This window comes from Phyllobates terribilis, unplaced genomic scaffold (assembly GCF_046119375.1).
Source record: "Phyllobates terribilis strain yellow unplaced genomic scaffold, ASM4611937v1 Scaffold_1__5_contigs__length_1240528914, whole genome shotgun sequence".
In the NCBI taxonomy this organism is placed as follows: Eukaryota; Metazoa; Chordata; class Amphibia; order Anura; family Dendrobatidae; genus Phyllobates; species Phyllobates terribilis.
Window position 1 is genome coordinate 606,128,463 of NW_027362761.1, and position 12,842 is coordinate 606,141,304.

Sequence of the window (12,842 nt, forward strand, 5' to 3'; positions counted from 1 at the left end):
CATCCTTATCAATATGAGCCCCTTTATACAGATCTCTATAATAATCACCAATGATCCTGTGGACTTTCTCCGGCTCTGACTGCTCCACCCCATTCTCATCTAACAAGCCAATGATCAGCTTCTTACTGACCCTGTTCTTACAGGCAATAAAGGGATCTGGATTATGGACGCCCCAACTATCAAACTGTCCCTCCGCCTTGAGAGACTTGAGGCGATCGTACTGCAGCTCCCTCATCCACTGCTTTATATGGCTGACGCTCCGTCCGTCCACCTCCTCACCACCATTCATCCTGCTGTATAGCCGGCTGAGGTGCAGTCTCAGGGCTGTGTATCTCATATAATCCATATTACTACGTCTCCTGGCTGCTCCTACAATAAACTGCTTGATGTCACTCTTCATGATCTCCCACCACTCGGCTGTGTCATCACACATACACTGGGTGGTCCTACGCTCATTATAGAATGTGGTGAAGGCCTCTCTGAACCGAGGATCTTGGACTACAGAGCTGTTCACCTTCCAGTACTCCTTTCCACAGACCACAGCTTGGGCCAAATCCAGCGTCACACTCACCATACAATGGTCCGAATACTCCAGGGGGCTGATCCTGTACTGAGAGCATCTCACCTCCCTCTTTATATACACCCGGTCTATCCTACTGGCATTACCACCCTTATGGTAAGTGTACGTCTTACTGGTATGATGAGACCCATAGGGGTCTACTAGGTGGGCCTGCTGGACTATATTATTAAGGAACGTCTCATCATATCTTAGTTGCTTATGACTACTGGATCTGTCCACATTACAGGACACATTATTAAAGTCCCCACACAATATAAATACTTTAGATGTAAAGCAATATGGTTTCATGTGGTCAAATAGTTCCCTCCGCTCTTTCCTGGTCTGCGGAGCATAAATGTTTATCGCTCTATAATGGATGGAGTCCAATGTAAAGTCCAGCATCAGACAGCGACCCGGACAGATCTCCAGGACTCTGTCCACCTGGACATTCATGGTATTAAAGAGGACCCCCACACCGTCATTTCTCTCCAGACCGAAGGACCAGTATGACGGCCCAAGTCTCCAGTCTCTCTTAGCAGCATACACATGGGCATTGCTCTTCAGATACGTCTCCTGCAAGAAGAAGACGTCAGATCTCTCGTCAGATAAACGCTGGTAAATCGCCTGGCGCCGGCTCGCAGTCCTCACACTGTTCACATTAATGGAGCTTATTCTCAGCTGCATCCTGATCACTTGGACTTTTTAGTCTTCTTCCTCCTTCCACTGCTGTCACCTGTAGTGCCCTATCTCTTTGTGGACACGGGAGGGTCAGGATCCACCTCATCAGAGACGTTTTCTAGGACGCATGAAGGACTTTGCTCCATTTGTGCCTCTTCTTCTTGGTCGTCTTTTCCCAGCACATTGTAACGTCCAGGACTTATCGCCAGCACTGGAGGCTCAGAGGTTTTCTGTACTGTTGTGACTTTTCTGGTGGGATCCACAGATGCATTTTTTCTTTTTACGGTCACAAAGCCTTCCTCATCCACACTGGACAGTGCAGGCGGACTAACTGCTTCCACAGATGTACTGGGCTGATGCTTGGCTGGTTTGGTGACAGGCTTTCTGGACACCTTAGGCCTCTCTTTAACAACTGGCGTTTTAGGCCCTACTTTAGTGGCTGATCGAAGCTTAGGTCTTATTATATTGGCTGATGACGCTTTAGGTCTTTCTTTAGTGGCTGGTGGGCCTTTAGATGGTTCTTCAGTGGCTGGTGGTCCTAGTAGTGCAGCATCCGTTAATACATGAGACTCTGGAGCAGGTTCACTGATAATGTCACTTCTGTCCTCATCCATACCGGCTTCTGGGACAACATCAGAACCTCTGGTGACATCTTCCTGAATAACTTCTGAGGAGGTCTGGCCATTATATTTATTGTGTTCTGCATGCCGGCAGTCCCGGAACGTATGCCCTGGTTCTGAGCACAGATTACAGATGACGGGTCCTGTGCATTTGTCCTTTGTATGACCTGACTGTCCACATAATGAGCACGTGATACGAGAGCAGTTTATGGCGAGGTGCCGGCCCCCACATCTATGGCACAGATGTGGCTGACCAGGGTAGCAGCATATCCCCCTCTCTGAGCCCAGGTAGAAGGAGTGCGGCAGATGTCTGGTCACACCGCTCTCTTGCATAAGCTGGATTCTTACCGTATATCCTCCATTCCATATCTGCTCCTCATCATAGATCTTCTCGGGATGACTTCTCACTATGCACTGCCGGTTCAGCCAGTGCTGCAGATCCGCCACCGCCACCACCTCAGACTGGAACAGGACAGTGGCCGTTATCTCCTGCGGCTTAGACAGCTGGATACAATGGAGGTGATCCCAGATCTCATCTTCTCTGGTGTCATTATAGATGTTCCAGAACAAATCCAGATCGCACTGGAGCTTAAAGCTGATGTCATAGATCCTGCTGGATGGGATATGGATCAGAGCGTAGACCTCAGACACATGGAACTTCATGAAGTCTTTTAGGAGAACTTTCCCAATGTAAATTCTGGATGGGATGTTCTCCTCTGGTCCTGTGTATTTTATCCTGACTGCGTTTCTCCTCTGAGGCGGGGGGTTCACTGGTCTGGTGACATTAGAGAACAGTCTCCTGAACTGATGGTCAGCAGATGGGTCAGTGCCGGAGCTTTCACCAGCCGCAGATGGGTCAGTGCCGGAGCTTTCACCAGCCGCAGGTGGATCAGTGCTGGAGATCTCCACCGCTGCTGGAGGATTAGTGCTGGAGCTCTCCCTAGCTCCATGATTACTGACACCTGACTGTGCTGCAACAACACCCAGATCTACTACTGATTGTTGCACAGTATTGTCTCTATTCACTGACATGGATGGTTCAGAGTCCATTACCCCTGCAGTGTGGTCTCCATCCGCTGACATACATGACATAGAGTCCATCACCACTGATTGCTGCACAGTATTGTCTCCAGTCACTGACATGGAGGGTTCAGAGTCCATATCCGCTGACATACATGACATTGAGTCCATTACGACTGATTGTTGCACAGTATTATCTCCATTCACTGACATGGAGGGCTCAGAGTCCATTATAATATTTGTATTATCTGTTGCAGACAGACATTCACTAGCACCAGTGAGCGGGGTCTCACTCACAGCGCAGAGGGGGGTCTCACTCACAGTATCAGTACAGGGTGCACTTTCTTTCTCACTCTCAGCAGCTGAGCTCACTTCATTGCTGCATAGAGAGGTCACTGCAGTTAACCCCTCGTTTGCTGGCACACTTTCCTCTGCAGCACTTTCTGGTGTCTCAGACCCCTCACATTGTGCCCCTGATATCAGCGCTGCACTTCTCACTGGGCTTCCTTGCTCCACAATGCTGTACACAGTTTTATATTTAATGTCCTTATTCCCTATGAAGCGTTTTCTGCTCACAGTCTGGGCTCTGGAGACTTTTTTTTTCTCTTTAGCCCAAGTCTCCTTTCTGGGCACAGAGTTTACACCTTTCTCCAGTTTTTCTTTCCTGATCAGCAGCTCTCGGCTGCAATCATCCAGACACTCGCACTTCATCAGTTTTACCTTAGGATCAGTCTCTTTCTTAATTTCTTCTTTTAGTTTGCTGATTTGCAATTCCAGCTTAAATATACTTTGCCTTGTTACTTTAGCATTTAATCCTCCAACATAACAAGCAGATTTAGAAGACTCACCAGCCACCATCTCCAGCTTTCCATTACCATCAGATGCATGCTGCAGGCCAGACTCCAGACCAGGGGCTTTCCCTGGATCATCAGCCCAGCTCCCCTCCCCTCCACCTGGGTCAGAAGCCATGCCTCCGCCCTGCTGAGAGCTCTCAAGCACACGTCTATCCTCTCCTATGGATAAGAATAGAACTACTATAATACTGCCCCCTATGTACAAGAATATAACTACTATAATACTGCCCCCTATGTACAAGAATATAACTACTATAATACTGCCCCTATATACAAGAATATAACTACTATAATACTGCTCCTATGTACAAGAATATAACTACTATAATACTGCCCCCTATGTACAAGAATATAACTACTATAATACTGCCCCTATGTACAAGAATATAACTACTATAATACTGCCCCCTATATACAAGAATATAACTACTATAATACTGCCCCTATATACAAGAATATAACTACTATAATACTGCTCACTATGTACAAGAATATAACTACTATAATACTGCCCCCTATGTACAAGAATATAACTACTATAATACTGCCCCTATGTACAAGAATATAACTACTGTAATACTGCCCCCTATGTACAGGAATATAACTACTATAATACTGCCCCCTATGTACAAGAATTTAACTACTATAATACTGCCCCTATGTACAAGAATATAACTACTATAATACTGCCCCCTATGTACAAGAATATAACTACTATAATACTGCCCCTATGTACAGGAATATAACTACTATAATACTGCCCCCTATGTATAAGAATATAGCTACTATAATACTGCCCCTATGTACAGGAATATAACTACTATAATACTGCTCCTATGTACAAGAATATAACTACTATAATACTGCCCCCTATGTACAATAATATAACTACTATAATACTGCTCCTATGTAGAAGAATATAACTACTATAATACTGCCCCCTATGTATAAGAATATAGCTACTATAATACTGCCCCTATGTACAGGAATATAACTACTATAATACTGCTCCTATGTACAAGAATATAACTACTATAATACTGCCCCTATGTACAATAATATAACTACTATAATACTGCTCCTATGTAGAAGAATATAACTACTATAATACTGCTCCTATGTACAAGAATATAACTACTGTAATACTGCCCCCTATGTACAAGAATATAACTACTATAATATTGCCCCTATATACAAGAATATAACTACTGTAATACTGCCCCCTATGTACAAGAATATAACTACTATAATACTGCCCACTATGTACAAGAATATAACTACTATAATACTGCCCCCTATGTACAAGAATATAACTACTATAATACTGCTCCCTATGTATAAGAATATAACTACTATAATACTGCTCCTATGCATAAGAATATAACTACTATAATACTGCCCCCTATGTACAAGAATATAACTACTATAATAGTGCTCCTATGTATAAGAATATAACTACTATAATACTGCCCCCTATGTAGAAGAATATAACTACAATAATACTGCCCCTATGTACATGAATATAACTACTATAATACTGCTCCTATGTACAAGAATATAACTACTATAATACTGCTCCTATGTATAAGAATATAACTACTATAACACTGCCCCCTATGTACAAGAATATAACTACTATAATACTGCTCCTATGTATAAGAATATAACTACTATAATACTGCTCCTATGTACAAGAATATAACTACTATAATACTGCCCCTATGTACAAAAATATAACTACTATAATACTGCCCCCTATGTACAAGAATATAACTACAATAATACTGCTCCTATGTACATGAATATAACTACTATAATACTGACCCTATGTACAAGAATATAACTACTAAATTACTGCCCCTATATACAAGAATATAACTACTGTAATACTGCCCCTATGTACAAGAATATAACTACTATAATACTGCCCACTATGTACAAGAATATAACTACTATAATACTGCCCCCTATGTACAAGAATATAACTACTATAATACTGCTCCTATGTACAAGAATATAACTACTATAATACTGCTCCTATGTATAAGAATATATCTACTATAATACTGCTCCTATGTAAAAGAATATAACTACTATAATACTGCTCCCTATGTACAAGAATATAACTACTATAATACTGCCCCCTATGTACAAGAATATAACTACTATAATACTGCCCACTATGTACAAGAATATAACTACTATAATACTGCCCCCTATGTACAAGAATATAACTAATATAATACTTCTATGTACAAGAATATAACTACTATAATACTGCTCCTATGTATAAGAATATAACTACTATAATACTGCCCCCTATGTACAAGAATATAACTACAATAATACTTCTCCTATGTACAAGAATATAACTACTATAATACTGCTCCTATGTATAAGAATATAACTACTATAATACTGCCCCTATGTACAAGAATATAACTACTATAATACTGCTCCTATGTACAAGAATATAACTACTATAATACTGCTCCTATGTACAAGAATATAACTACTATAATACTGCCCACTATGTACAAGAATATAACTACTATAATACTGCCCCCTATGTACAAGAATATAACTAATATAATACTTCTATGTACAAGAATATAACTACTATAATACTGCTCCTATGTATAAGAATATAACTACTATAATACTGCCCCTATGTACAAGAATATAACTACTATAATACTGCTCCTATGTACAAGAATATAACTACTATAATACTGCCCCCTATGTACAAGAATATAACTACTATAATACTGCTCCTATGTACAAGAATATAACTACTATAATACTGCCCACTATGTACAAGAATATAACTACTATAATACTGCCCCCTATGTACAAGAATATAACTAATATAATACTTCTATGTACAAGAATATAACTACTATAATACTGCTCCTATGTATAAGAATATAACTACTATAATACTGCCCCTATGTAGAAGAATATAACTACTATAATACTGCTCCTATGTACAAGAATATAACTACTATAATACTGCCCCCTATGTACAAGAATATAACTACTATAATACTGCCCCCTATGTACAAGAATATAACTAATATAATACTTCTCCTATGTATAAGAATATAACTACTATAATACTGCCCCCTATGTACAAGAATATAATTACAATAATACTGCTCCTATGTACATGAATATAACTACTATAATACTGCCCCTATGTACAAGAATATAACTACTATAATACTGCCCCCTATGTACAAGAATATAACTACTATAATACTGCTCCTATGTACAAGAATATAACTACTATAATACTGCTCCTATGTATAAGAATATAACTACTATAATACTGCCCCTATGTACAAGAATATGACTACTATAATACTGCTCCTATGTATAAGAATATAACTACTATAATACTGCTCCTATGTACAAGAATATAACTACTATAATACTGCCCCTATGTACAAGAATATAACTACTATAATACTGCCCCCTATGTACAAGAATATAACTACTATAATACTGTCCCTATGTACAAGAATATAACTACTATAATACTGCTCCTATGTACAAGAATATAACTACTGTAATACTGCCCCCTATGTACAAGAATATAACTACTATAATACTGCCCCCATATACAAGAATATAACTACTGTAATACTGCCACCTATGTACAAGAATATAACTACTATAATACTGCCCACTATGTACAAGAATATAACTACTATAATACTGCCCCCTATGTACAAGAATATAACTACTATAATACTGCCCCTATGTACAATAATATAACTACTATAATACTGCCCCTATGTACAAGAATATAACTACTATAATACTGCCCCTATGTACAAGAATATAACTACTATAATACTGCCCCTATGTACAAGAATGTAACCACTATAATACTGCTCCCTATGTACAAGAATATAACTGCTATAATACTGCCCCTATGTACGAGACTATAACTACTATAATATTGCCCCTATGTACAAGAATATAACTACTATAATACTGCCCCCTATGTACAAGAATATAACTACTATAATACTTCTCCTATGTACAAGAATATAACTACTATAATACTGCTCTTATGTACAAGAATATAACTACTATAATACTGCCCCTATGTACCGGATTATAACTACTATAATACTGCCCCCTATGTACAAGAATATAACTACTATAATACTGCCCCCTATGTACAAGAATATAACTACTATAATACTGCCCCTATGTATAAGAATATAACTACTATAATACTGCCCCTATGTACAAGAATATAACTACTATAATACTTCTCCTATGTACAAGAATATAACTACTATAATACTGCTCTTATGTACAAGAATATAACTACTATAATACTGCCCCTATGTACCGGATTATAACTACTATAATACTGCCCCTATGTACAAGAATATAACTACTATAATACTGCTCCTATGTACAAGAATATAACTACTATAATACTGCCCCTATGTACAAGAATATAACTACTATAATACTGTTCCTATGTACAAGAATATAACTACTATAATACTGCCCCTATGTACAAGAATATAACTACTATAATGCTGCCCCTATGTACAAGAATATAACTACTATAATACTGCTCCTATGTACAAGAATATAACTACTATAATACTGCCCCTATGTACCGGATTATAACTACTATAATACTGCCCCTATGTACAAGAATATAACTACTATAATACTGCTCCTATGTACAGGAATATAACTACTATAATACTGCTCCTATGTACAAGAATATAACTACTATAATACTGAACCTATGTACAAGAATATAACTACTATAATACTGCTCCCTATGTACAAGAATATAACTACTATAATACTGCTCCTATATACAAGAATATAACTACTATAATATTGCTCCTATGTACAAGAATAGAACTACTATAATACTGCTCCTATGTACAAGAATATAACTACTATAATACTGCCCCTATGTACAAGAATATAACTACTATAATACTGCTCCCTATGTACAAGAATATAACTACTATAATACTGCTCCCTATGTACAAGAATATAACTACTATAATACTGCTCCTATGTACAAGAATATAACTACTATAATACTACCCCCTATGTACAAGAATATAACTACTATAATACTGCCCCTATGTACAAGAATATAACTACTATAATATTGCTCCTATGTACAAGAATATAACTAGTATAATACTGCTCCTATGTACAAGAATATAACTACTATAATACTGAACCTATGTACAAGAATATAACTACTATAATACTGCTCCCTATGTACAAGAATATAACTACTATAATACTGCTCCTATATACAAGAATATAACTACTATAATACTGCTCCTATGTACAAGAATATAACTACTATAATACTGAACCTATGTACAAGAATATAACTACTATAATACTGCTCCCTATGTACAAGAATATAACTACTATAATACTGCTCCTATATACAAGAATATAACTACTATAATACTGCTCCCTATGTACAAGAATATAACTACTATAATACTGCTCCTATGTATAAGAATATAACTACTATAATACTGCTCCTATGTACAAGAATATAACTACTATAATACTGCCCCTATGTACAAAAATATAACTACTATAATACTGCCCCCTATGTACAAGAATATAACTACAATAATACTGCTCCTATGTACATGAATATAACTACTATAATACTGACCCTATGTACAAGAATATAACTACTAAATTACTGCCCCTATATACAAGAATATAACTACTGTAATACTGCCCCTATGTACAAGAATATAACTACTATAATACTGCCCACTATGTACAAGAATATAACTACTATAATACTGCCCCCTATGTACAAGAATATAACTACTATAATACTGCTCCTATGTACAAGAATATAACTACTATAATACTGCTCCTATGTATAAGAATATATCTACTATAATACTGCTCCTATGTAAAAGAATATAACTACTATAATACTGCTCCCTATGTACAAGAATATAACTACTATAATACTGCCCCCTATGTACAAGAATATAACTACTATAATACTGCCCACTATGTACAAGAATATAACTACTATAATACTGCCCCCTATGTACAAGAATATAACTAATATAATACTTCTATGTACAAGAATATAACTACTATAATACTGCTCCTATGTATAAGAATATAACTACTATAATACTGCCCCCTATGTACAAGAATATAACTACAATAATACTTCTCCTATGTACAAGAATATAACTACTATAATACTGCTCCTATGTATAAGAATATAACTACTATAATACTGCCCCTATGTACAAGAATATAACTACTATAATACTGCTCCTATGTACAAGAATATAACTACTATAATACTGCTCCTATGTACAAGAATATAACTACTATAATACTGCCCACTATGTACAAGAATATAACTACTATAATACTGCCCCCTATGTACAAGAATATAACTAATATAATACTTCTATGTACAAGAATATAACTACTATAATACTGCTCCTATGTATAAGAATATAACTACTATAATACTGCCCCTATGTACAAGAATATAACTACTATAATACTGCTCCTATGTACAAGAATATAACTACTATAATACTGCCCCCTATGTACAAGAATATAACTACTATAATACTGCTCCTATGTACAAGAATATAACTACTATAATACTGCCCACTATGTACAAGAATATAACTACTATAATACTGCCCCCTATGTACAAGAATATAACTAATATAATACTTCTATGTACAAGAATATAACTACTATAATACTGCTCCTATGTATAAGAATATAACTACTATAATACTGCCCCTATGTAGAAGAATATAACTACTATAATACTGCTCCTATGTACAAGAATATAACTACTATAATACTGCCCCCTATGTACAAGAATATAACTACTATAATACTGCCCCCTATGTACAAGAATATAACTAATATAATACTTCTCCTATGTATAAGAATATAACTACTATAATACTGCCCCCTATGTACAAGAATATAATTACAATAATACTGCTCCTATGTACATGAATATAACTACTATAATACTGCCCCTATGTACAAGAATATAACTACTATAATACTGCCCCCTATGTACAAGAATATAACTACTATAATACTGCTCCTATGTACAAGAATATAACTACTATAATACTGCTCCTATGTATAAGAATATAACTACTATAATACTGCCCCTATGTACAAGAATATGACTACTATAATACTGCTCCTATGTATAAGAATATAACTACTATAATACTGCTCCTATGTACAAGAATATAACTACTATAATACTGCCCCTATGTACAAGAATATAACTACTATAATACTGCCCCCTATGTACAAGAATATAACTACTATAATACTGTCCCTATGTACAAGAATATAACTACTATAATACTGCTCCTATGTACAAGAATATAACTACTGTAATACTGCCCCCTATGTACAAAAATATAACTACTATAATACTGCCCCCATATACAAGAATATAACTACTGTAATACTGCCACCTATGTACAAGAATATAACTACTATAATACTGCCCACTATGTACAAGAATATAACTACTATAATACTGCCCCCTATGTACAAGAATATAACTACTATAATACTGCCCCTATGTACAATAATATAACTACTATAATACTGCCCCTATGTACAAGAATATAACTACTATAATACTGCCCCTATGTACAAGAATATAACTACTATAATACTGCTCCCTATGTACAAGAATATAACTACTATAATACTGCCCCTATGTACAAGAATGTAACCACTATAATACTGCTCCCTATGTACAAGAATATAACTGCTATAATACTGCCCCTATGTACGAGACTATAACTACTATAATATTGCCCCTATGTACAAGAATATAACTACTATAATACTGCCCCCTATGTACAAGAATATAACTACTATAATACTTCTCCTATGTACAAGAATATAACTACTATAATACTGCTCTTATGTACAAGAATATAACTACTATAATACTGCCCCTATGTACCGGATTATAACTACTATAATACTGCCCCCTATGTACAAGAATATAACTACTATAATACTGCCCCCTATGTACAAGAATATAACTACTATAATACTGCGCCTATGTATAAGAATATAACTACTATAATACTGCCCCTATGTACAAGAATATAACTACTATAATACTTCTCCTATGTACAAGAATATAACTACTATAATACTGCTCTTATGTACAAGAATATAACTACTATAATACTGCCCCTATGTACCGGATTATAACTACTATAATACTGCCCCTATGTACAAGAATATAACTACTATAATACTGCTCCTATGTACAAGAATATAACTACTATAATACTGCCCCTATGTACAAGAATATATCTACTATAATACTGTTCCTATGTACAAGAATATAACTACTATAATACTGCCCCTATGTACAAGAATATAACTACTATAATGCTGCCCCTATGTACAAGAATATAACTACTATAATACTGCTCCTATGTACAAGAATATAACTACTATAATACTGCCCCTATGTACCGGATTATAACTACTATAATACTGCCCCTATGTACAAGAATATAACTACTATAATACTGCTCCTATGTACAAGAATATAACTACTATAATACTGCTCCTATGTACAAGAATATAACTACTATAATACTGAACCTATGTACAAGAATATAACTACTATAATACTGCTCCCTATGTACAAGAATATAACTACTATAATACTGCTCCTATATACAAGAATATAACTACTATAATATTGCTCCTATGTACAAGAATAGAACTACTATAATACTGCTCCTATGTACAAGAATATAACTACTATAATACTGCCCCTATGTACAAGAATATAACTACTATAATACTGCTCCCTATGTACAAGAATATAACTACTATAATACTGCTCCCTATGTACAAGAATATAACTACTATAATACTGCTCCTATGTACAAGAATATAACTACTATAATACTACCCCCTATGTACAAGAATATAACTACTATAATACTGCCCCTATGTACAAGAATATAACTACTATAATATTGCTCCTATGTACAAGAATATAACTAGTATAATACT